The sequence below is a fragment of the Salvia hispanica genome, chromosome 2 (genome assembly GCF_029641045.1).
Source record: "Salvia hispanica isolate PSC_SH4W2 chromosome 2, Shi_PSC_v1, whole genome shotgun sequence".
In the NCBI taxonomy this organism is placed as follows: Eukaryota; Viridiplantae; Streptophyta; class Magnoliopsida; order Lamiales; family Lamiaceae; genus Salvia; species Salvia hispanica.
Genome location: NC_142693.1, coordinates 20,112,912 through 20,139,120, shown reverse-complemented (window position 1 = coordinate 20,139,120; position 26,209 = coordinate 20,112,912). Strand labels below are relative to the sequence as shown.

At 38.4% G+C, this 26,209-nt stretch overlaps 1 long non-coding RNA gene and 3 pseudogenes across 2 annotated transcripts; 1 reads left to right on the top strand and 3 right to left on the bottom strand.

Moving 5' to 3' along the window:
• LOC125188800 (protein CONSERVED ONLY IN THE GREEN LINEAGE 160, chloroplastic-like) lies at positions 1-1,297 on the top strand (annotated as a pseudogene). The gene is made up of 7 exons (XR_016135550.1): positions 1-12; positions 119-229; positions 311-376; positions 458-548; positions 661-753; positions 901-969; positions 1,043-1,297. The product of XR_016135550.1 is annotated as a protein CONSERVED ONLY IN THE GREEN LINEAGE 160, chloroplastic-like (transcript).
• An 8,528-nt stretch (positions 1,298-9,825) lies between these two features.
• Positions 9,826-11,664, bottom strand: LOC125188764 (putative disease resistance protein RGA3; annotated as a pseudogene).
• Positions 11,665-16,284: 4,620 nt separating this feature from the next.
• Positions 16,285-20,612, bottom strand: LOC125201518 (uncharacterized). The gene is made up of 2 exons (XR_016135177.1): positions 19,759-20,612; positions 16,285-17,565 (listed from the first exon to the last, which is right to left on the bottom strand). It is a non-coding gene; the product is annotated as an uncharacterized LOC125201518 (long non-coding RNA).
• A 2,247-nt stretch (positions 20,613-22,859) lies between these two features.
• Positions 22,860-26,209, bottom strand: part of LOC125188756 (tetrahydroberberine oxidase-like) — a 65,422-nt pseudogene continuing 62,072 nt past the window's right edge.

Sequence of the window (26,209 nt, the reverse complement as noted above, 5' to 3'; positions counted from 1 at the left end):
ATGGTGAGGGAGGTTACGTGAGTGAGTGGCACCACTAAACCACTATCTTGCTCCCACTTTCAACCCATACTTCATCACCCCAAACATTCTGATTCCAACTCATTGAAATGATATTCAGACTGTTAGGACTGCCGGTAGGAAATGGAGACATGCTCCAACACGTCGTGAGCTAGACAAGTGGGATAGAGCTGCCAAGGCTGCAAGCGGAGGCAGCGTATGTCATATACAAGTTCTTTTACATATGCTTATACGCGTAAAAGTATGTGCTTTCGATAGATATGTGACACGTATTCCTTTTCTTTGCATACAGGAATCAAGGCGCGCAAGAGGGGATCCCGTAGTTTTGGCTGCTCAGTCGAGGGAACAGTATTATAAGGTTCTTATCTATAAAATAAACGATGCTCTTCCATATCCTTCGTTTCCAGCACTTCGAATTTTGCGAATCTTTTTTCTTCAGTTGAAAAACAAATTGCAAGTGCTTGCGGTGGGAATAGGTGGCGTTGGCTTGGTTTCAGCCTATTCACATATTCTCCAGAAATTGCAGCAGGGTAGCTAAAACGTTGTCGTGTATGCGTTTCATAAAGTCTTCTTTAATATCCTATTGCCATGTTTTATTCTCTCACATCTATTTTACGATTCTTGCACTACAAACTATTTCAGCTATGGTGCTGGCTGGCTTGGTTCTTTGGTATACATGCGAATGCTCGGTAATAGTATTGATTCGATGGCCGATGGGGCAAGAGGGGTTATCAAGTATGTTTTCGGTCCTTTTTCTTGAGCATTATAAGTTCTTAGATGGTTTGGTGGCCTAATTATAATGTGTATGTTGAGTTGCTACCATTGGTCATTGCTCGTGCATTTGCCGCTACTTGATCTTCAATCGGAACTTTGTCGTTGCAGGGGAGCAATGGCGCAGCCAAGGCTGTTGGTTCCCGTAGTCTTGGTGATGGTATTCAATCGATGGAATGGGTAAGGCCTTTTTACTCCCCGGCTCCGTCGCTTCACCCAACTTTTAGCGTATCTCATATTGTTTCGTCCACAGGATTTTAGTGCCCGAGTACTATGGATTCATGCCCCTTGATTTGATCCCGATGCTGGTCGGATTCTTCACGTACAAGATCGCCACTTTTATGCAGGCGATAGAGGAGGCGGTGAACGTCGCTGCCGGAAAATCCGAAGCTTGATTCAACCTATATGTAGATAGTGATGAGAATTCTTGAGCACGGGAATTGGGATATAATCTGTAGTTCCCTACATTATTGTAAATGAAATGATATTGTAAAATTTGTTGCAAAAGTAATGCTACATCTTTCTTATATTTCACATAGATATTGACTTAGAAAATTAAAAAGATTTGTACAAATTATAAAACCGTATGTCTTAGGAGTACTAAAATGGTAGTTATGCCTATATATATATACTATAATGCCATCTTATTGATTTTTTTAAAGAGAAAAGATAAATGTACATAAGTTGTACATAAGTTGTACATCTTTAATTTTTAAATTTAAGTGAATTTAATTAAAAATTAGTTTTGTTATTTATTGTATTATAGCAATAAGAAAGAAGTGATATAGAAATTTTATGGCGAATTATAACATAATTTCAAGCTCGATTTGAATTAATTATACAATATTTAGTAAGAAAATAACTTTTTGCTTAAATATACAAATATATAAGTAAAATTTTTAATTTTTTTCGAAGTGTTGCAAAATGATTAGAATGAAATCTATTTTAAATCAACTAATGTTTATATAACGATTTTTAATGTAAAATGTTAAAAAAAGTTCGGTTATGTACGTATTATATATCAATATTCATACAACATTGTATTTATTTTTAATATTATATGATTTATTGGTATTTTTTTCTTTTTAGTTATATTTTTGGTTTCTTTCCGTTCATTTTTATCCATTACTATGTTTTCTTTTTTAGATTGATGTTACCACCATTTTTTTCTTTTTATTTTTAATAATGATGAGCAATTATCCATTGTGTTTAATTCTTTATTTTGATAGATTTTTATCTTACTATTTCATGATTTAATGTTTAAACATTATATTACTATGTGATTTGTTTCAAATTTATTATGCTTCAATGTTGATTTGTATAGATTTTTTATTCTCATATAACTAAAATTGTTACTCATATTACTCATTGATAATATTGATTCTAATTTTGTTTAATAATTTAATATTAAAAATTAATATATTAAAAATATATTAATCTATGCATAGCTATACACAGGCGTGATACTAGTTAATTACCAGCTTTTGGATTTGAGGCATTAGTCGTAATTCTGGGGGTAGATCGTTTACAAAAATGTACATATGTAATTTTTCCTATAAATTAATGAAGTGGAGGTAATATGGAGGTGAGGAGGAAATAGACATGCAACCGTTTATAAATGGGATATTGGTTCTTGAAATCACAAACTTTGACCGAATTTTGGTATTTCCAAGTTCTTTAAAATTGGTCTTAAGTAGGTCAATCACTATATCCAACTAACTAATGTGCATTTTTTATCCTAAATACAATAAACTTAAAAAGTGGTCAAAAATATCATAAATGTTTCACGGTCGCCAACGTAGAATAAGTTGTGATATTTAAGACCAATATTAATGTTCGTAGGAAATAACAAAATTTAGCAAAAGTTCATGGTTTAAGGTACCAACATGCCTTTATAAAATAAAAACCAAGAAAAGACATTCAAACTCACAGATGCGGCGTCCATCAAGGATGTAGGGGATATGGGAAATGTTGGGCCATTGAGAATCAGCTGCATCACTTGCTTCTTCAATACATATTTCTGGGCATCCCTCAATACTTAAGGTGTCTAATTCAGTGAGGCGCCGCATTGCATCCGCAGAGGGTAGACGCTTTAACTTCTTACAATTATGTATATCCAACTTCCTTAGAGATGAGAGGTTCCCCAACCATTCAGGTAACTCATAAATTCCAAAATTCTCCAATTTTAAATAAGAAAGAGTAGTGAGATGTTGAATAGTGTTGAATTAATGTGGCCTTTATTCTTTGGGCTTGGTTTATTTGTGTCTGGGCTGATATTCTTATTGGACTTAGCCCAGAAGCCCAATCTCTTAGTAAGGGCAGCTGGATGGCTGCCACGTGTCTCTTCCACCCGGATTGAGTCTGCTGGCCGTTGGATTGAGGGTTTGTGTGTTATGTGAGAGGAGAGCCGTGTGTTTCCTATCACTCTCATTCTTTACACTCTCTCTCTTAGAAACTCTCTGCCTTCTCTCTTCGATCTGCGATTGCATTTGCCTGTTGATTCTTTGAGAATCTTCACCATTCTTGTGTGGATATTCAAGTGTGGTGGTGTTTGAAGGCAACTGTTTCGGTTGCTTGTTGTGTGAGAACTAGGGTTTCTGTTCTGAGGCGTTCCTAGTGACTTAATCCGGTGGAAAGGAGTGGTGTGGTGAAGGTATCAACGCTGTGAGGGTAGACTCCAGTTGATTCATCGTTGCTCCCTTGGATTTGATTTCTAGTAGAATAGATCTGGCTATGTGGCGGGCTCTGAGCCATACTTTGTGATCTATTCTTGTTTAGTTTCTCTTTTTGTGTGATTTACTTGTATTTGATCCGAAAGGATCTTGTGTTGTAAATCTAACACGTTTCTTGAGTGTGCAGGTACTCCAAGAAGTCAAGGTTCCTCAAGAACCCTAGATAGTTCTTGTTACTGTAATTGTAATAGTAGTGAGGACTCCTTTGTTGTAACTTGTACCCATATCAGTCGCGTGGTTGGAGTTTGACTGAGCTCCCTTAATGAAGAACAAAGAGGTCTTGGTAATTAGTGAATCCGACCCTAATCTGATCCCTACAGTGGTATCAGAGCCACGGGGGGATTAGGGCGGCACGCCAAGTCGCATAAGGAGGTGGGCAAGTGGAATCCTCCTTCGAGTGAGGGTTCGCTTTGGTAAATTGGCTTTATCTCCTGGTTTCTTTATTTTTTCTGTTTAGTGCCACTATAGGCTTGGGATCTTGTTTTCTGGTAGATAGTCTCTGGCAAAGACTTAGGTCTTTCTGTGCTTTCTGTGTTTTTTCTGTGTTGCTTCCGCTGGTTCTTGTGCTCTGTGATCTTGTGATCTCATTTTACTTGATCACCAAGCACCTATACTGCCCAAGTGACCCCCTGTGCCCTCCACAAGTGAGTGATTGCGAGCTGGGATAGCCTTGGCCAGTGTTGCTCGTGACAGTCAAGGATTTGAGGTCCTTTCTGTTGTGTGAAAGCTGTGTACCTGTTCCTGTGTTTGCTGGTGGATGTCTGTGTGTTCTCAGGTGTGTAAGTTTGTGTGTTTTAGCCTTGCCTCCTGTGTTTTTGCAAAACTTGTTGTAAAAAATGTCTCAACCTGTGAGTTTGGTTCCTTATAATGGTAAAAATGATTTTGCTATTTGGAAATAGAAAATGAAGTGTGTTTTAATTCAACAAAAAGTTTTCAAAGTTGTTGATGACTCCTTACCTGAGGATACTGCTCAGGATAGGAAAGATGAAATGAATGAGTTGGCTAGGGCCACTATTGTGTTAAATTTGTCTGATTCTGTGATTAGAAAAGTTGATCATGTTGAATCTGCTTCTGAAATGTGGAAATTGCTTGATACTTTGTTTACTGAAACCTCTATGTCCTCAAGGATGTATTTGCTTGAAAAATTGTTTAAGTTTAAGCTTGATCTTACTAAGGACATAGATGATAATGTTGATAGGTTTCAGAAGCTTGTTCAGGATATTAAAAGATCTGGTGACACCATAATAGATGCTTACACTAGTATTGCCCTAATGAATGCCATTCCTGACTCTTATAGTGATGTTAAAGCTGCCATTAAGTATGGCAGAGACTCTGCTCCTCTAGATTTAATTGTTAGCTCCCTAAAATCTAAGGAACTTGAACTTAGGGAAAGAGCTGCTGATAAGAATGCCTATAACAAAGTTCTTAATGTTAGAGGTAGGTCTAAAACTAGAGGGGGAAATGAATCAGGTAGTGGCTCTAACTCAGGTAATAATGGCAAGAAAAAGTATAGATCTAGGTCCAGAAGTAAGGATCCTAAGACCTATAGGAAGTGTTTTAACTGTGGGGATGTTGGGCACTATAAAAAGGAATGCACTAAACCTAAAAAGAATAAATTCCAGAATAATAATTCCCAGGTTGAACCTCTTGTCAATGTGGCTACCTATGATAACATGAATGATTCTGTGTTCATGGTGCATGATCTGCCTCTTGTGAATGCTTCCCCTGCTTGCCCCTTTACTACTAATGAATGGTTATATGACTCTGGGTGTACTTATCATGTGAGTCCTTTCAAGGAAGTGTTTTCTGAGCTAAAACCTGTAACTAAAACTTTTGTGTCAATGGCTGATGACAAGAAATGTGAAATTCTTGGTATTGGCACTGTGTGTTTGAAGTTTGAAAATGGTTATGTGCTTAACTTGAAGGATGTGAGATATGTTCCAGATCTGTGTTATAACCTTATGTCTTGTACTGCTCTTGAAAATGAGGGTCTGGGGGGAAAGTGGGGAGAAGGCTGCATGAAAATCTGCAAAGGATCTATGTGTCTGTTCAAAGCTAACAAAAAATGTGGTTTATATGTCTGTACTGCTGTGCCTCTTTCATGTGAAAAAGCTTATGCCAATGTTGTTAAAAATGATAGAACCATGCTGTGGCACAATAGGCTTGGTCACATGAGTGCTAAAGGTCTAAGTATTCTGAAAAAGCATGTCATCCTGTCTGATAATGATGTCCAAAGTGAGTTGCCCTTTTGTGATTCTTGTGTGCTAGGTAAACAGCATAGGTTTTCTTTCCCTACTACTCCGCACCTGCTAATGTAAGTAAATGCATTCTGGAATACTTGCATATGGATGTTTGGGGTCCTGCTTCTGTGTCTTCTCACTCTGGTTGTGTATACTTCTTATCTGTGATTGATGATTTTTCAGGAAAAGTTTGGTGTTTTTTGATGAGACACAAGTCTGATGTCTTTGAAAAGCTTAAAACTTGGAAAATCTTGATAGAAACTCAAACTGGTAAGAAAATTAAGGCTATTAGAACTGATAATGGTCTGGAGTTCTGCAATAATCAGATGGATGACTTATGTGATGGTTTTGGAATTAAAAGACATAAAACTGTGCCATATACTCCCCAGCAAAATGGGGTTGCTGAAAGAATGAATAGGACTCTTCTTGAAAAAGTAAGATGCATGCTATCTAAGTCTGGTTTGTCTAAAAAATTTTGGGGTGAGGCTTTATTAACTGCTACTTATTTGGTGAATAGGTCTCCTTCTGTGCCTTTGGTTGGTCAGTGTCCTGAATATGTGTTCTATGGAAAACCTCTTAATTTTTCTCACCTAAGGGTCTTTGGCTGCTCTGCTTTTGTGCATCACAAGTCTGATAAACTTGAGCCTAGGTCTAGGAAAGGTGTTTTCCTAGGGTACCCTGAGGGTGTTAAAGGTTATAGGGTCTGGCTTAGGGATGAACCTGGGTTTAAGGTCATCATAAGCAGAGATGTAGTCTTCAATGAAGATGAATTCCCCTGCCTAAGATTGACAAGTACCCCAGATCCCATAGATGTGGACAATGAGCCTCTTAGTGAGGTGGAGTCCACAGACTCACTCACTGCTGTGGAGCCTCTCAATGATGCTTCAAGTGAGGTGGAGCAGTCCTTCTGGAACACCTATCCAGCCTATATGCCTGATGAGACACCTAATGAAGGACACCCAAATGATGTTCAAAATGATGTGACTGCTCAAAATGTTTGTGACAATCTGTCTGATATGCATGATAGTCCTGCTAGAAATTTTCCTCCTGCCCCTGTTCAAAATGTGATTAATAACCCTGCTGGTATTCAGAATGCCATTGAAGTTTCTAACTTACAGGATTATGTGCTTGCTAGAGATAGAGCTAGAAGAACTAATGTTAAGAAACCTGTTAAGTATGATGGCTTTGTGGGTTTAGTTGCTCTTATAAACTTAGCTTTCAATGTTCATGAGTCAGATGGGGATGAACCCCAAACTTACAAGCAAGCTACTAAATCTAAATTTTGGAGTCAGTGGCATAAAGCCATGGTGGAGGAAATGCACTCTTTAAAAATTAACCTTACTTGGATTCTTGTACCTTTGCCTCCTGGTGCATCTGTGGTTGATTGCAGGTGGCTTTATAAATTGAAAAATGAGGTGGAGGGCCTTAGGTACAAGGCTAGACTAGTGGCAAAAGGCTTTACCCAACAAGAGGGGGTAGATTATACAGTGATTTTTGCCCCTGTTGTTAAATTTACCACTGTGAGATTAATGCTTGCCTTATGTGCTCATTTTAATTGGGAATTAAAACAGATGGATGTTAAGACTACATTCTTGCATGGTGAATTAGATAAACCTATTTACATGAAACAACCTGAAGGCTTTGTTGACCCCAAATTTCCTAATCATGTGTGTTTATTGAAGAAGGCCCTGTATGGTTTGAAGCAATCTCCCAGGCAGTGGAACATCAAGTTCAATAATTGTATGCATAAGTTAGGCTTTGTTAGAAGTACCTTTGATGCATGCTTGTATATTAAAGATCTTGCTTCAGTTCCTGTGTTTCTGTTGTTATATGTGGATGATATGCTTACTATGGGACCTTGTTTGAAAACTATTAAGGCTGTGCAATCTTCTTTGAGTGATAACTTTGATATGAAAGACTTGGGAGATGCTCAGAAAATTCTTGGCATATGCATTGTGAGAGATAGGAAACAATGTTCTCTTGTTCTGCATCAGGAACCTTATGTGTATAAAGTGTTGAAGAAATTTAACATGTTTGATGCTAAGCCTGCTTCTGTTCCCCTTGCTGCTCATTTTATGTTGAGTAAAGATATGTGCCCTAAGTCTCAGCTTGATATTGATGCCATGAAGAAAGTCCCTTATGCTAATGCTATTGGATCAGTGATGTACTTGATGGTCAGCACTAGGCCTGACATTGCCTATGCTGTGTCTTGCCTTAGTAGATATATGGCAAATCCTGGTTCTGTTCATTGGGAGGCTTTGAAGTGGCTTCTAAGATATCTTAAGCACACTGCCAAGTATGGGCTGTGTTACTCTAAATGTGATGATGGTGTTTTACTAACTAGTTTTGTGGATTCCAACTATGCTAATGACAGAGATAAGAGGAAGTCAACTACCTCCTATGTGTTCACTGTTTGCAGGTCATGTGTTAGTTGGAAATCACAGCTGCAACATATTGTGGCCTTGTCTACTACTGAGTCAGAATATATTGCTATCACTGAGGCAATGAAAGAAGCTGTTTGGTTAAAGTGAGTTCTCTCTGAACTTAAGTTTGTGAATGAAACTCCTACTGTGTTTTCTGATTCTCAATCTGCTATTCAGTTGTGTAAAAACCCTGTTTTTCATGATAGGACAAAACATATTGATGTGAGATTTCATTACATTAGAGATATTGTTGAGAAAGGTGAAATTTTTCTTCAAAAGGTGCACACTGACAAAAAACGCTGCTGATATGGGGACTAAATGCTTGCCTGTTGATAAATTGCTCACTTGCATTAGGATTTTGCATTTTGATTGTGGTTAGCATGTGCATGTCCCGGGGGTAAGTCCTAAGTGACTCTGTGAGCCTTGGCTCTTTGAGATCACTAAGGCATGAAAGACCTACAAGACTAGTTGATTTACCAGCAGGTGATCTTCTTGTAATCTTGTTAGGCAATGCTTTGGTTATTTCCTTGACTAATGAGCATTAATGCTCTCTGGTGTCAGGATCTAACCTTGTGGGCTGTGATGAAAATGCCTAAGCTTTTAGTCCATGATTGGTTTCCTAGAATAAAAGTCCAAGGTGGAGTATGTTGAATTAATGTGGCCTTTATTCTTTGGGCTTGGTTTATTTGTGTCTGGGCTGATATTCTTATTGGACTTAGCCCAGAAGCCCAATATCTTAGTAAGGGCAGCTGGATGGCTGCCACGTGTCTCCTCCACCCGGATTGAGTCTGCTGGCCGTTGGATTGAGGGTTTGTGTGTTATGTGAGAGGAGAGCTGTGTGTTTCCTATCACTCTCATTCTTTACACTCTCTCTCTTAGAAACTCTCTGCCTTCTCTCTTCGATCTGCGATTGCATTTGCCTGTTGATTCTTTGAGAATCTTCACCATTCTTGTGTGGATATTCAAGTGTGGTGGTGTTTGAAGGCAACTGCTTCGGTTGCTTGTTGTGTGAGAACTAGGGTTTCTATTCTGAGGCGTTCCTAGTGACTTAATCCGGTGGAAAGGAGTGGTGTGGTGAAGGTATCAACGCTGTGAGGGTAGACTCCAGTTGATTCATCGTTGCTCCCTTGGATTTGATTTCTAGTAGAATAGATTGGCTATGTGGCGGGCTCTGAGCCATACTTTGTGATCTATTCTTGTTTAGTTTCTCTTTTTGTGTGATTTACTTGTATTTGATCCGAGAGGATCTTGTGTTGTAAATCTAACACGTTTCTTGAGTGTGCAGGTACTCCAAGAAGTCAAGGTTCCTCAAGAACCCTAGATAGTTCTTGTTACTGTAATTGTAATAGTAGTGAGGACTCCTTTGTTGTAACTTGTACCCATATCAGTCGCGTGGTTGGAGTTTGACTGAGCTCCCTTAATGAAGAACAAAGAGGTCTTGGTAATTAGTGAATCCGACCCTAATCTGATCCCTACAAATAGATTCCGGCAGATTTTCCCAACTTTCCATACCCTTCAATTCTAACCATTTAAGTGAGCTGCATCCTTGAAATATGTCATTAAGAGTCTCCATTAATCCTCCAACTCCAAATCCTTGAGTGAGGAATCTACCATTTCACATGGAAAATACAACAAAGCCTTTCATGCACTGATCTCCAAAGTTGTAAGGGATTTGAGACTTTCTTGTGATTGTTGTACGCCATGATCTCCTATCCGTTTCAGATTCGGGCAATCACTTATGCACAACTCTTTCAAAGAATTGAGGGTGCCTAGACCATCTGGTATTTCTCTCAAATTGGAACACTGCTCTATAGTCAAGTTTGAGACCATGTTACCATTGAAGTTACCATTGGACAGCAATGTGCGTAAATATTTTGCATTTTCTTTTAGAACCGCACTTGAATCTTCTTCGAGAAACATGTATCGAACTCGGGTAATTACTTCTTCCTTAAAAGAACCTCTTAAAACAGAATCTGCGAGATCATGCAGAAGATCATGCATCACACAACTTTTCACATTTCCATAAAAATCTCTTTCCGCAATTTGCAGGAAAGAGTTGCGTAGAAGAACATAGATAAATTTTTCTCCCATAGATTCCATGTCACTGCTTCTATCAGCTTCAAGAAATCCTTCGCCCATCCAATACTCGATCAGATCCCGTGTTCTAATTTTGTAACCTTTAGGAAAAATCGAACAATATGCAAAACACTTTTTGAGTGACGGCAGAGGCAAATTATCAAAACTAAACTTCAATATCTGTGCGATATCATTTCCTTCATATCGTGAAAGCCAATTCTCTTTGATCGAGTGCCATTTTTCTTCAGATTTATCACACAGTAGTACTCCACCAACTACGCTGGCAGCTAATGGCAAACCTTTACATTTTTCTGCAATCTTTGTTCCAGAGGCCTCAAGTTCTGAAGGAACATTCTCTTTTCCAAAAGTTTTTTCTTTGATAATTGACCAACAATCTTCATTTGATAAAATTTGCAGCTCATGTGTATGAAATGGTTTCATAATTGAAGCGACGTCCATACTTCTGGTGGTAACAACAATCGCATTACCCTTCATAGAACTAACGCGCAACAAGGGATGAAAAAATTCTTCCCATGTGAGAACACTTTCATTCCAAATATCATCAAGAATAAGAAGATGCGATTTATCTTTTAAAGCACCATCAAGTTTTTTCAAAACACCTTCCTTATCCCCGATTTCGACTTGCTCAGGAGAAGTCAATGCTTTGAGGATTTTGTTGAAAAGAACGAGTGGATCAAAATTTTGAGAAACATGCACCCAAATATGTGATCCAAACAGATTCTTTTCTTTGATAAAATGGAAGACTTCCCTAGTCAAAGTTGTCTTTCCCAATCCTCCCATTCCCACAATGGCAAGGATAGAAATAGGTTCATCAGTTGTGATACAAGCAGTAAGCTGTTCAACTATTTCTGACATCATCTCATCTCTTCCAATAAAAATAGGATCAAGAGAGAACGAGTCAGTTTCACGAGCAACATCAGGCAAAGTGGGCACAGCAGCAGCAAGTCTCCCGACGAGGCCAAGATCGGCAGCCCTTTTGTTAATGACCCCCAAATCCCCATTGATTTGTTGGATTCTAAGAGCCATACTCCGAGCACGTGAAATACGAAGACAGAATGAGAAGCATGACAATACCTTTTGTTTCATTGGTTTGTTGGCAATCATAGCCTTGCTTTGTTTGGAGAGTTGATGATATTTGATTTCATCCAAAACGTTCAGCATCAAACCCGACATTCCGAGATCCGTGAGCTACTTCTTGACAGCATCACAGGGGATGGAACTCATCGCTGGATCACTCAAGAATTTCTGGATCATGTCCAGATTCTGAGTTAACAGTTCCGCTTCATTTCTGAAACCTCGAACAAGAAAGACCTGATCCCCGGAATACTTGATGAGGTTTTCAAATAAAACTTTAAGCATGGCGGCAGCGGCAGCTTCTTCCATTCTTAGTGCTGAGAACTGTTTCAGAGCAAAGGGTTATGGTTTAGAAATGGAAATGAATATTTGGTGGAAAGAAGGAAAAAGAGAGAAAAGGTATTGAAATGATTCCATTCATTCTCATATGCTCTACTTTTCACCTTTTCTTTTTCTTTTTCTTATAGTATTACAATTCTTGCCGCAGAGTCAAGGTAATGATATGATTCCACTCATTCTAATATGCTTTTGTTTTTGTTTTTCTTATATTTCGATTCTTGCCAACAACTTTTTTTTGTTTTAGTAACTAAATAACTTTCTATTTCAAGAGAAAAGAGATGGATATTATTTAACAGTACTTCAATAACTACATTTACTAAATTTCTTATTAAAAATACCGGATCAGAATTTTAATTAATAATTATGTACTACATTTGTCCACTAAAAAGAAACATGATTGTGTATAACACAAGTTTTAATATACAATTGGTAAAGTAATAGAGGGTGGAAAATCAGTAGAGTATTTTAAAGGGAGGGAGAGGAGAAATTTACCTGGCGTGAATGGTCTACTGGAGGGCTGAGGCGGCTGGAGCTCGGCGGCAATGAACGCCTGCAGTTTCTGCAACGGACGGCGACGGAGGGGCGGTGTCGCAGTGAAGTTTTTAATTTGAACGAATGCGACTCTAGTTCTAACTTGAGATTTGGGAAGGGATTTTTAAGTTTTTATTTTTTAGACAGAGCTGTCCAAAATGGACTGATTTCGGCCGAGTTAAAATGTGTGGGATATAATGTCTATGATCTAAATTGTAAAATGAATATATATTTAGGAACAATTTTCGGGTGTACTCCTATAGTTATATTGTGGTTAATAATACTAGGTATGTTTAAAAATAATGGGCTTTCTTTTAAAATAAGAACTATGTGCTAAGTATGTTTTTTACATGAAAAAAGGAGGTGAAGCATGTTTTTCATGCCATGTATTTTATTTGAAATCTATCTGATGTAGCTTTGTCATGTATGTTTAACGAATTTGGGTCCTAGTAGGGCTGCAAACCCTACTCAAACTAGTGCACACCCAGTAGATCGGATCCATCTTTCGAGTTGGTCGGTCTGGATGTATGTTCAGATATGGTAGGATGATGGGTTGCGCAACAATGTTTTAGGATGAAATATTTTAGTGAATCAGACCCCTTTTTTTTAAAGTTAAAACCTTGACGTCACTAAATAGCGGCATGACAAATATTTTATGAAAATGTATATTTCGACATCTGTTTTATATCAATTACTCAGCGCTGCATATTATTTTTAAAATGTGCAGGTTGAACGACGACGAACATGGCGGGTGTTGCGCGAAGTTAATGAAGAAATATGTCATGTTTAGTATCCTGGTTGTGTCATGTCTTCATACATGACATCATTCCATGTCTTGAATGCTTCTGCTAAGAGTCTCTTTCTTTTGGATTGTTTTATCGTTGAGATTCAAATTCTATTAAGTTGTTTACCGTTGAGTCATTATTTCTTTGCAAATTATGTTTCGATGAGATCTTTGTCAAGTTATTTCACTTATTCAAGTGATTTGGTCAAGTACATCGTTTCCCCCTCTCTTCTCCACTTCTTTAATCCTCCAATTCTCCTCTAATCTCTATTAATCGTATTTTTTCCCCTAAACCTCCCTAAGTGTTTTCATTAGTTAAGTTAAAAGAGAATAAAGAGTAAACAATGAAGCAAATGTAAATAATTAAATAAAATTATACGGAGTATAAAAAGATTAAATATTTTTACTTTTGTTACAAAACCGAGACAATCTCTACAAAAATGACTAAACTTAACTAAATGTGATGGGTGGGCTACAAAATAAGTCAACTACTGCAAATTTGCGTTACAACTGTTATTTTACTTGTTTCTTCTGGAGTGAATCACATGCAATGGTGGAATTCTTTGTTCGTCCCTGAAAAAATTCGCAGGATCGAGAACAGTTATCACACAAACCAGCCGATCAAAATTGCCTTTAAAATATCTCTTCCCCCAAACGCTCGCCTGCGCATAGCTCGTGTTTCTGATAGGGACCTCGCGCCCCAAGCCCAAACGACCAACTAAGCTGTGGCCCGACATATTGTTATTGTTAGCTTATTATTTATTTCCTTGTCTAGCTATAGTATTTTTGGAACACAAACCTTGCTCCTCAAGTAAGATATCTACCGTATTTTAGCATAGGATTTATATAAATCTTTTCGTGTTTTCTTCTTGATTCTTTCCCAAATCGTAGAGTCGAATCAAGCAGGGTCCGGACTCTATAAATAAAGAGTCCATTAGAGACTCAAAAAATCATTCAAGAACAAAGAAATAAATTTTTTTTCTTGAAACCCAAGTTTCGAAACGCTGGTTGACGCAACTAGGTTTCTTTATCATTTTCTACACAATTTCGTGTGCTCTAATCGCTCTGGTAGGATTCAAATCCTATTAACTGGTGCTTCATTGATATACTCTTCTCCCACACGTTCGATGGCGATGGAATTCGAGCACGAATCGTTTGCGCAACAAGAAGATTCAGTTCACAACAAAATTGAGGAACTCCTCGCCACGCTCATAGCCGTTGTGACTGGCGCGCGAGCAAAAGAGCTGCCGGACCCAGTCACGAGTTGGTCGTTACCACCATCGGTCACGCAAGCACCGATGGGTGTTAATCCTTTTACCGTACCATGCCTCCGCCTCGAGCCACCTCGTTTCGAAGGACAGAATGTTGCAGAGTGGATTCGTCGTATGCAGATTTATTACAACCACCACTATACGCCTCTATCCGATCGGTTGTACCTTACTCAATACTTGTTTGATCCCCTGGTGTCTGACTGGATGGCTGACTGGACCGGTAATAATCCCGACAAGGGTTGGGAGGATTTCTTGGTGGTAGTCTATCATCATTTTACCCCCGAGTTCCTTGATGGGGATTCACATATGGTAGACGATGTCCATCAATATGAGACTATTGTTGATGCACCGAACGAAGTCACGTTGGGTTCTTCAATTCCGGATGCAGCTCTAGTTTTTTGCAGCATTGAAGATGTCTCATGTGATACGATTTCGGACGAATATAACATAGGTGTGGATACTACCATGGGGAGGCACATTCTAGGTGAGATACAACCGGGTGACTTCGCTGATATTGAAGCCGTAGAACATCACCACTCTGCTCGGGGATTAAAGGTAGAAGAGCTCTCAATCGTAGTAGATCTGCGTGTTGTTCAGGGAATCAAATAGAGCATATGCATGTCAAGCTGGAGATACTGCCCTCGCTGCATTGAAAGTTGAACAACCAACTGGTGCATATCACCACTTTGCTCTGGAATTATTTGACGGAGATTCACAAATGGTGGAGCATGTACATCAAATGAAGGTTTTTGTCGATGCACGCAAAGCAATTGGTTTGGAATCTTCGCTTCTGAAGTCAGCTACAGAATTGGAATGCACAAATATTGTCAATGATGCATGCTCACTTCCAGATCTCGGGGAGATCCCCATCGACACTATACCAGTAGAGCACTCGGATGAGACCAGGGACATGGCTATGGAGTCTCAACCAAAAAGAGGAAATTTTCTAAATGAGGATAAGTGTGCTAAATAAAATTCGGTTGATGTTTTTGAAGATAAAGATGAACAAACATACTTTGTGTAGCGTTGGATATCGAGATTTGATCCGAAGGGAACAAGCATTCGCCTTCGATAACTGTTCGATTCCTCCACGCAACGTCACACTAAGTTTGGGCAGACACTCTTAACATGGATTGCAGACCGTTGCTATCCCGAAGAGGCTACCTCTTCTTCTCTTTCGAGTCATTGCTCCAGATTTGCAAGGCTGCCCCTCGATTCTCCGACTATGATTCTGCGAAGGTTGTGATTGTTGTTCGACGGGGAATTGAGATGTCGTATTACACTAGTTATTTGGACAAAGGAGGCGTGCCTTTCAGTCTGAATTTACAGGTGCTGAAGGATGGAATAAACGTAGATTTGCTGTTATGGTTGTGGACAGAGGTGGATGTGAAGGAGGAATTGTTGATTCCTGGCGTGATTCAAAGACGAATGCTTTGGGAATGCCAAATCAAGACTGCGAGTTAAGTATGGGAGCTTCAATATTTGGCAAGAATCTTTACTCTGGTGCTATTCAAATTAAATTGTGTTCTCATACACTCTTGAATTCCTCATTATTCAGTTGCTACTCTAATAGTGATCTTAGTGGGCCAATATCTAAGGTATTTTATGCAATATTCGAGAGCTCCTTGGTTGCTTATACTTTAAAGATGGCGATCAGCGAGCTACAGAGACGTTTGGAGCTGTACTCTCGAAGCAGGTATGTGGATATATGATAAGGGTAATTCCCTTATCAAGATGCCAGAGACGATAAAAGAGATAAAAGAGAAGTCCCGGGAGGCGGAATCCCATCGACAACTCAAGCTTAAACAAAGTGCGTAAAATAAAACAGAAAGAAACGTAATTCATATATTCATTCATTCAATAATTGAAAGGAAAAACAATGACACTTATTTATAATGCTAAATACCCTAACTTAAAGAACAAGAAAATATCCTAAACATATATGGAAAAGATAAGACAAATCACTAATTATCTAATTAATAAAGATATGGAAAGATATAATAATATAATAATAGAGATATGCACATATCAACTCTCCCGCGGTTAAAATCCACCTTGTCCTCAAGGTGGGAACCACGATACAACAAAGAGCGTTGCGAACAGAAGCTTTGACGAGCTATTCCCTCCCGGATCATACGCACTAGTCAGACCCCTCTTTTTCAATATTTACATCGTATGGCTGATTGCGCACTCCTTCTGAACCAATTCTTCGGTCTTTAACTCTTCCATTCCCACTTCAAGGTCGTGCTCTAATATCTCGATTGCAACAAGGCTCTGAATCTCCATCTTCTCGTTTGTGCCCGGCTTTTCAAGAAGTACCCTTAAATCTTTTTCCTTCTTCTCTAACTTAGATTTAAGATCTTCATATTTTATCTCCTTCTCGTTCAGTTTCGAAAAATTATTGTTGACCTCTTTGTCAGAGTCTTTCTCTTTCTTGTTCTGCTTTAACATCCTACTAAGTTCTATCAACCTCTCCTTCCTTGCACAAAGTTTTTCTTCACCATCCGGCAGATTCGCATCCTCCTCCTTTCTCCCTGAGCTTGAGACACCGTGTTGCGGATGACCATTAGAGGCAAATAACGGGGCTGTCACCGGCAGCGGTTGCAAGGGCTGCCAAGGTCTTGGTGCGGCGTAGTAAGACGACAACTCAATAGACGACGATGTGCTTTGCTGCTGCGGTGCTCCTTGGTGGTAAGGCTGCACAGGCAGAGGGAGATCGTAGTGTTGAAGATGATGGCTCGGCGGTTGCGGCCACGCATAGGGCTGCTTGTCAGCGTGTGGGGGCTGAGTGTAGGCTGATATGGCTTCTGCCGATCAAGTTGGTCGGGATACGGAGCGGGTTGTTCCCAAGCGGAGGGCTGCCACGCCTGTGGTGGTCCCAGCAGGTCGGGAGTTGGGTTCGAACCGGTTGTAGCTGTTGAGGCGGCGCAGGCGGGTACCCATAAGTGTTAGGATTTTGGTGATGGGGTTGCGACAACAAGTACGGAACAGGCCCATTTGTCGGCTGCGGCTGCTGGTATAAAGATTCCAGTGGTGGGTATATCTCTTGCTGGTAAGGAGCCGATGGTGGCTGGTAGGAGGTGAACTGGAATTGCGGCTGTGCGGCTGCGTATAGTGGGGTTCCGTCGGGTGGGTCAGGTTCTGGGCACAACGGATGGACCGTGGTTGCTGCCCTACGCTCATGATCAATCAATCGGGTCTCGAGTCGGTCATGCCAAGCAAGGATATATTCCAACGTTGCAGCTATTGAATTCAGTTGCAAGTCTTCGGATGCTTGCGATATCTCTGGCCATGAACGAAGATTGAATTCGGCCATGAGTTCGAGGATGAAAGCACCAATTTGATAAGGGTAATTCCCTTATCAAGATGCCGGAGACGATAAAAGAGATAAAAGAGAAGTCTCAGGAGGTGGAATCCCGTCGACAACTCAAGCTTAAACAAAGTGCGTAAAATAAAACAGAAAGAAACGTAAATTCATATATTCATCCATTCAATAATTGAAAGGAATAACAATGACACATATTTGTAATGCTAAATACCCTAACTTAAGGAACAAGAAAATATCCTAAACATATATGGAAAAGATAAGACAAATCACTAATTATCTAATTAATAAAGATATGGAAAAGATATAATAATATAATAATAGAGATATGCACGTATCAATATATAGCATTCTTTCCAAAGGTGGAGCCTTTGATAGCTGGTGAACAGATCCTCACTGCCTCCTGGTACGATATGGTTGATCCTTTTTGCCTGCTATTCTTTGCTTTGGGTGTTCCACATGTTAGAGTGATGGTCAGGCGACTTGTTCTGGATATTATTGGGTCTGCAATTATTAGGCAAGACCGCTTGGAGTCAGCCGTTCGACCACAAAAAATGTATTCTCCTCACATTGTTTTCTTGGTCACTTATTTTGGTGGGAATTTTTACATTGAGTGGAGCGCCCTTGTTGGCATATTAGGAGACTATAGTAATTGGCAGGCTGAGGCACGACATATCCGAAGAGTTCAATTTTTGCTGATCAGATTCTCTACCAAGGGAGGGGTCAAAATTGGTCGAGTTGAAGAACTTATTTTCGTGTGTTGCACCTTCTGTTTTAGTGGGAAGATGTTAAAGAGGTCTTATGAGGGTTCATTTAACCCCAATCGCAACTTCCACAACAATAGCTGTGATCCAAGATGATGTGCGATATTGAAGATGTGTATGATCATCCGCTGAGGGAGGGCGACATCATCCATTCCAGTGGTGTTATCATCAGCAAAGACCAAATCAAATTGGGAGAATTCAATGGTGATGTGATGTTTTTCTTGAGAAAACTTGGTCTTGCGGTGGCAGCAAGAAATTCACCTTTTCGATTAAGCTGACGAGAAAGGCGTCTAGTATTGTTGAATCCGGTGAGAGTTTTTCCACCTTGGAGAATTTCGGGCTGATTAGAAGGGAGAGTTTCATGGGCATATATATGAGCATCGTTAATATTTTGTTCTCTTGTGTGAGTGCTTCTCATTGTGGTATCTCTAAGCTTGATGAGGTAGATGGGGTTGCTAGGTGTTTGGTTTTGCTGCATAAAGCCCACTTGGATGAGATTGGAGATGTAGATGGTTCCAATTTTAATGAAAGGATAAATTGGGTTGCTGCTGTCTCAAGTGAGTTTGAATGGGTTGTTCTTAACATAATTGAAGCTGCTGGCCGAGATTTGGGCTACATGCTGCAAAGGTTTCAAGCTCCACCTACAAAGAGTACAGGCATAGAAGAGAATACAAGTGGGACTCCTAGCATCAAGACTGATCCAACAATTAAACAGGTTTTTGTATGGGAAGAGCTAGAAGTTCAAATTGCATTAGGGAGGGCAAGCTTGGACGCTAGGCATTCAGCTGCAGAGGAAGCGTACGTAGTTTGTGATAACTTGTGTGTTGCTTCTCAAACTTTGTAACATGGAGTTATAAAGTTGATCGTCTGCTGCATATTCATCATCTCCGCCAGGCGATTGTTATCGGGGAGGGAGTTAATAGGGACCTCGAGCCCCAAGCCCAAACGACCAACTAAGCCGTGGCCCGACATCTTTTATTGTTAGCTTATTATTTATTTCCTTGTCTAGCTATAGCATTTTTGGAACACAAACCTTGCTCCTCAAGCAAGATATCTACCGTATTTTAGCATAGGATTTATATAAATCTTTTCGGATTTTCTTCTTATTTCTTTGCCTAATCGTAGAGTCGAATCAAGCAGGGTCCAAACTCTATAAATAAAGAGTCCATTAGAGAGTCAGAAAATCATTCAAGAACAAAGAAATAAAAATCTTTTCTTGAAACCCAAGTTTTGAAACGCTAGTTGACGCAACTAGGTTTCTTTATCGTTTTCTTCACAATTTCGTGTGCTTTAATCGCTCCGATAGGATTCAAATCCTATCATAGTGTTATTTAGTAAGTTAAGTTGAGAGACTTTTTGGAAAATACTCTACTAGTTTTTGAGTAATACCTTCCAAGCAACTATCACACCGAAGCTAGCGCCTCCACTGTGTCTCTGATTGCCAGAACAGATCTTCACCCATTGATTTTCTATCAAGAATCCTGCCGTTGACATCGATTATTTTTGCGTCGATAACTTGATCTGTAGCCAAGCCATATTTCCTCATCAACGGTCCGTAGCCTCCTCCACTGATGTGGCTACCGACACCAATAGTCGGACAGACAGCACCAGGAAACCCAAGAATCGGGCTTTTCTCCGCGATCCTGTAATATAAAGAACCAAGGGTTGCGCCAGATTGAACCCATGCCGTCTTCTCACCAACATCAATAGTTATTTCACTTAATTTGATCAAATCAATTATCACAAACGGGACTTGTGATACATAAGATAGCCCCTCTAAGTCATGGCCACCGCTTCGAGTTCTGATTTGCAATCCCTTATCTTTGGCGCAATATATGATTGGCGGGATCTGGGATTCGTGCTCTGGGGTGATGATCACTTTTGGTTTTGGAGTAGAATCCGAGGCGAATCTCAGATTCCGAATGGAAAACAATAGGATTGAAGAAAAGGAAATGTTGAATGGGGTGTAGACATGGTTGGAAATGAAAGAGTAGTTGTTGAATTGTTGGGAGATGCATTCAAGGAAATCATCAGTAGATACTTCTTGTGAGAATGAAACATTAATCAGAAGAAGGATTAAAGTGATGGTGAAAAAACTTGCCTTCATAGCTGAGATATGATCTTACTTTCGGTCACAAGCATAAGTCAATCATATAAAGAATTAAAGTGATGGTATCATATTATCTTTCGGGTGGAAAGAGTTGGGATGAGAGGAATGCGCATATTGCAGTACTAAGTTCGAATATTCCCATTAATAAAAGTAATGAGTAAAAATTTAGTGGTTCAGATATATTGTGACATGAAGTTGAAGTGTTTCGACCACTGACACTTTATGACATATATTATTGCTTGTTAACTGTCATTGATGTATGGATATTTGAAGGCAAAGCACATGTAGAGGCTATTGTGCTAATGATACAAGTAGATTCATAAGGCCTTAATTTAACAAATTTTTGTTATATTAGGTACTTTTACTAATTCATTTTGTTTCATTAGTTCTTTTTATAATTTTTGTTTCAAAATAAAAATATATTGATATTGCAAGTTATAATCAACTTGTAAATTTTTCATATTTCCAGTTATTATTTAGTCAATAATACTGTAACTGAGTTATCTTCAAAATATATAAGAGATTAAAAATTCTAATTAATGAGAAAAGTGAATTAAAATTTGAAGTTCATTAAATAAAAATCCAATTAAATAACTTCTTAAATAACAATGCATTTGTATAAGGACTTTTAATGAAATAAAAATTGTAATTGGATCCAATGAAACAAAAAATTTATAGAAAGACCTAATGAAATAAAATTTATCAGCATAAGGAATTCTAGATGGGTTTTGCCATATTTTAATAACCATCATGGAATAAAATAAGATATAAAATCAAATTAAATAAACCAAAGTTGAGCTATCATAAAAGTTAGTCAATTGTAGTTGTTCAAATTTCAAACTCAAACAATAATGTATTTGAAAAATATTACAATGTTCCAAATTATTATCGCAGCTCGTCCTCTTTAATTTCATATTATATTTCATGTTGATAATTGATACCAACACAAAAGATAAAGTATACATAAATAAATAATTGCTTAACCTGTGTATGTATACCTACAACAAAATGGTTACACGGCAAACTAACCCTGAAAGACTTGTAAATGACTTTCCTAGCCTTCCAATTTAGACCGTTTTAACCCTACTTCAGCTTAATACTATCCCTCGCGAGCACTTAAGCCACCGGGGCATTCAAAGATGATTGATGTGTGTTGTGCCAAAAAAAACAAAACTATCAAAAATACTCTTGTTTTGTTGCAAGCCATCTACTAAGTAGTCCCGTACCATTGTTGTCGGTGTTGGAACATTTCCACCTGCTTCCCCAACTACAAAAAAATCGCCAATTAGTGACGAAAAAATCCGTCACTAAAGAGTGAAATTTCTTCACATAATAGATTAGTGATAGATCAAGTTTTGGTAGATCCATCAATAATAAACTTGTCAGTAAAAAGTTTTAGTGACGAAATTCTCGTCATTAAACTTATTGTGACAGAAATTATAAGCATGTTTCCGTCACTAGTTGAGCTATTAATTCCGTCACTATTTTGCATTAGCGGATGATGTGTTTGCTTGCGTTCATTCCGACATTAATATATTTTGTAAAAGTTATATCATAAATACAGAATATACTTACATATATATTGAATAAATTTATATGGTGTATCATATGGAAATTCAGCATGCAACAAATATTTGGTATACATAAATTTTGGCACGGTATCGATATTTAGATTAGTACGGCCGAAAATTCTGTATACCGAGTATCAATAAGATAATGATATGAATTTAACTCATAAATTTTTCATATGATATATAGTATGGCAGTTTTGATACAGTATATATCATGACAATCCATCCTATCAAAATTTAAGTTTCTTTCAAATCACACAATCATTCACCAAGAACATCCACTATGGTGCTATCATATAGTCATACCACATCATTGTCACATCAGAAACTGAGTCAATTTTAACTTCTTCCAAACTTCCTTCACTATAAGTTAACATTAGCTCACTTTTGATAGATTTCACTACTACAAATCTACTCTTTTCTACCTATACAGGCACATATGATTTATGTCTCTCTCCAACAGTTGATGTTGTAAGATACTCCCTCCTTCTCCATTAATTGTCTTATAGTTTACCAATGCAGGTTTTAAAAAATTGTTTGATTATGTTAACAAAAGTAGAAGGAAAAAATTAATGGAATATGAATCATACTTTTATATATTAATTAAAAAAATTATGAATGGAATGAGATCCACTTACCGAAGATAGTAAAAGTGAAATGTGACATTTAATGAACACAGTACGAAGATGACAAAAATGAGATAGCTCAACTCAAACAATAATGCATAAAGAGAGTACAAAATAAGTCAATTATTGAGTATTTGGTTACAAATTTTATTATTTATTTTTTTCTTCTAGAGGAATCACACACTAATGCAATGGCGGAATGCTTTGTTCGTTCCTGAAGAAATTATCGGGATCAACAACAGTTTTCACCTGAACCAGACGATCAAAATTGCCTTTAAAATATCTCTTCCCCTAAACGCTCGTCTGATCATAGCTCATGTTTCCCACAACGTTGTTGACTCCGAGGTCCAGATCTCTGTAGTTGAGATACGCTTCTCTAGGCCGCCTCGAGACAAAAGGAGTCAAGTATTTGTCAAACCTCCTTGTCCAACTTATGTACATATCTGACTTCTGAGCATCATCTTCGCCCCAAAATACTATATGGTGAATTTTGTACAAGTTCCCTGCTCTGTGCGGAAAAGGAATGGCAGATTGAGAAATCTTCGCCCGCGGCCTCCTCCTCGTTAAACAGTCTCCACATGCCTTCCAGCCCGTGTTTGGGAATGGGTTTCTGCACGTAATTCGATTTTCCTTTGAAGTTTGTGACGCTGCGTTGAGTTCTGTTGAGCAACACCTCCTTTGGAGAATCAATGGGGAAACCGTAATGGAATAGGATTGATCGGATCCAGCTCGTTTCGATGCAGTCTTCTCTTACCAGCCCGAGTTCATGGAAATGTTCTTGCACCAGTGGAAGGAGTCTGTCGATTCCGCCGAGGAAGAGTGAGAAGAAGGAAACGGTGATTGTATTCGCCTTGGCTACCGTGATTCCAATGATCAAATCTTTGTCGAGTTCAGAAGCTATGTATTGCCAGCGGTGAAAGAGATGAGTCGCATTTTGCTCTAGTGTTCTGGCAACGTTGAAAACAGTGACAGTTTCTGGAACATCTACCAGTTGTACCTGTCGTAATCATTGAGCCCATCAGAAAAAAAAATACTTCATCGGTGTTACATTATAAGTCTCAATTTTTATTTTAGAAATGTATTACTCCCTCCGTCCCATAAAAGTTGAGACAAAACTTTTGGGCACGGAGATTAAGAATTTATATTAAATAAATAGGAGAGATGAAAAAAGTAGGAAAAATAAGAGAGAGTAAAGTAAATGATGGAATAAAATAAGAGTGATTAGATGTTTTGTCTTTTGTTAAAAAAGAAAATAACTCAACTTTGTTGGGACGGACTAAAAAGGAATACGACTCAACTTTTATGGGACGGAGGGAGTACATTAAACTGATATACCAAAATACTAGTTATTAACTCATTTTACTTATATTTTATACTCTTTCTGTCCCTTATTTCTATTCTTGTATGTTTCTAAAAATTTGTCATCTCTCACTTTTACTGTTTTTGGTAGTAGATTCTACATTCCACTAATTATTTCCACTCACACTTTATTATAAAATTAATACTCTGTAAAACTAGAAATCACATTATACTAATTTTTTCAACCCATTTTTTATTATATTTAATGGTGACAAATTATTTGGAATAAGGAAGTACTAATAAAGTAAGTACTACTAACATACAGAGTAGCATGTTTAGACACATTATATATTTTATTAAATCATGAAAAGTAAACAGTCCTGTATAGATTTCGCGTAATACCTTCCAAGCAACTATGACTCCGAAGCTAGCACCTCCGCCGCCTCTGATTGCCCAGAATAGATCCTCGCCCATTGATTTTCTATCAAGGATCCTTCCGTTAACATCGATTATTCTTGCATCGATAACTTGATCAGCAGCTAAGCCGTATTTCCTCATCAACATTCCATAGCCACCTCCGCTGAAGTGGCCACCGATGCCAATCCCTTATTTTTAGCACAAAATATGATTAGCGGGATGTGGGATTCGTGTTCTGGGGTGATGATCACTTGCGGTTTTGGAGCGGAATCTGAGTCGAATCTGAATGGAAAATTGCAAGATTGAAGAATAGGAAGAGTTGATTGGGGTGTAGACATGGTTGGAAATGGAAGAGTAGTTGTTGAATTGATGGGAGAGACATTCAAGGAAGTCATGAGTAGATATTGCTTGTGTGGATGAAATATTAATCACAAGAAGAATTAAAGTGATTGTGGAAATGTTTGTCTTCATAGTTGAGAGATGATCTTGATTTGTGTTACAAGCATGCATCAATCACACATAAAGTGGTGTGAGATTTACATTTAGAATGGAAAGAGATGGGATGGTGTTGAATATTGGTATCATATATTCATTCAACTTGTGTAATATGAAGGGGAGTACACGCCTAAATAGGCTTAGGGTTAATTATATATGGTATGATTTACCCTAGCTATAAATCAGGAAAAGAATAATTACAATTAATTTCATATCAATTCCATAATCTCTGCATATCTTCTTGATTTATTTCCAACACTCCCCCTCAAGTTAAACAATGAGATCACCCATTTTGAACTTGCTCAATACTTCATGGAACCTTCTTGAATCTACTGCTTTAGTGAAAATATCTGCTAACTGATCTTCTGACCGAACAAAGGGAAGGTCTATCACTTTTGCTTCTATGTTTTCCTTGATGAAGTGGCGGTCTACTTCAACATGCTTTGTTCGATCGTGTTGCACTGGATTTTCAGATATACTAATCGCTGTTTTGTTGTCACAAAAGAGTCTGCACGGCTCTTTAGACATCAGTCCAAGTTCTGTCATCAACTTCTTCAGCCAGAGAATTTTCGTCAATCCACTCTTAATTCCACGAAACTCCGCTTCAGCACTCGACAGAGCTACCACCTTTTGTTTTTTACTCCGCCAAGTTACAAGATTTCCCCCCACAAAGGTGAAATATCCTACAGTCGACTTCCGATCATTTGGGTTCCCAGCCCAATCTGCATCAATGAACCCATGTACTTCCAAGTTCCTATGATTCTCGAACAAAACTCCATACCCTGGGGTCCCCTTTAGGTACCGCAAAATTCTCAAGGCCGCTTCCCAGTGATCGACTTGAGGCTTATGCATGAATTGACTAACTACCCCCACTGCATAGGCAATGTCTGGCCTAGTATGAGAAAGGTAGATAAGCTTACTGTAACGCCCCACTTTTTCAAACCCTAATTTTCGGGTTATAAAATTTTTGCATTAAATGCCTTAAATGCTATGATATGTGAATTATTTGAGGAGTGATTAATTGCATAAGTATCTTTGTGACCTAATTGCGTATGAGAATGGAGTTTGAGTTGAATAGTCAACTTGTTGAAATGTTGACGTGGCTATTGAATAGTCAAAGATGTGGAAAAATGATGTGGCCGTTGAAAGGTCAATACGATGAGAAAATGAAGTGAAAGTGAAGAGATGATTGATTTGAAAATGTGAATTTTTTGATGCGGAGTAATATAATTGTGGGGAATTATTTTTCCTAAGGGATGAGTGAGAATTTAATAGGAGCATTATTGAAAAAATGTGGAATTTTCGGCCATCATGATTATTGG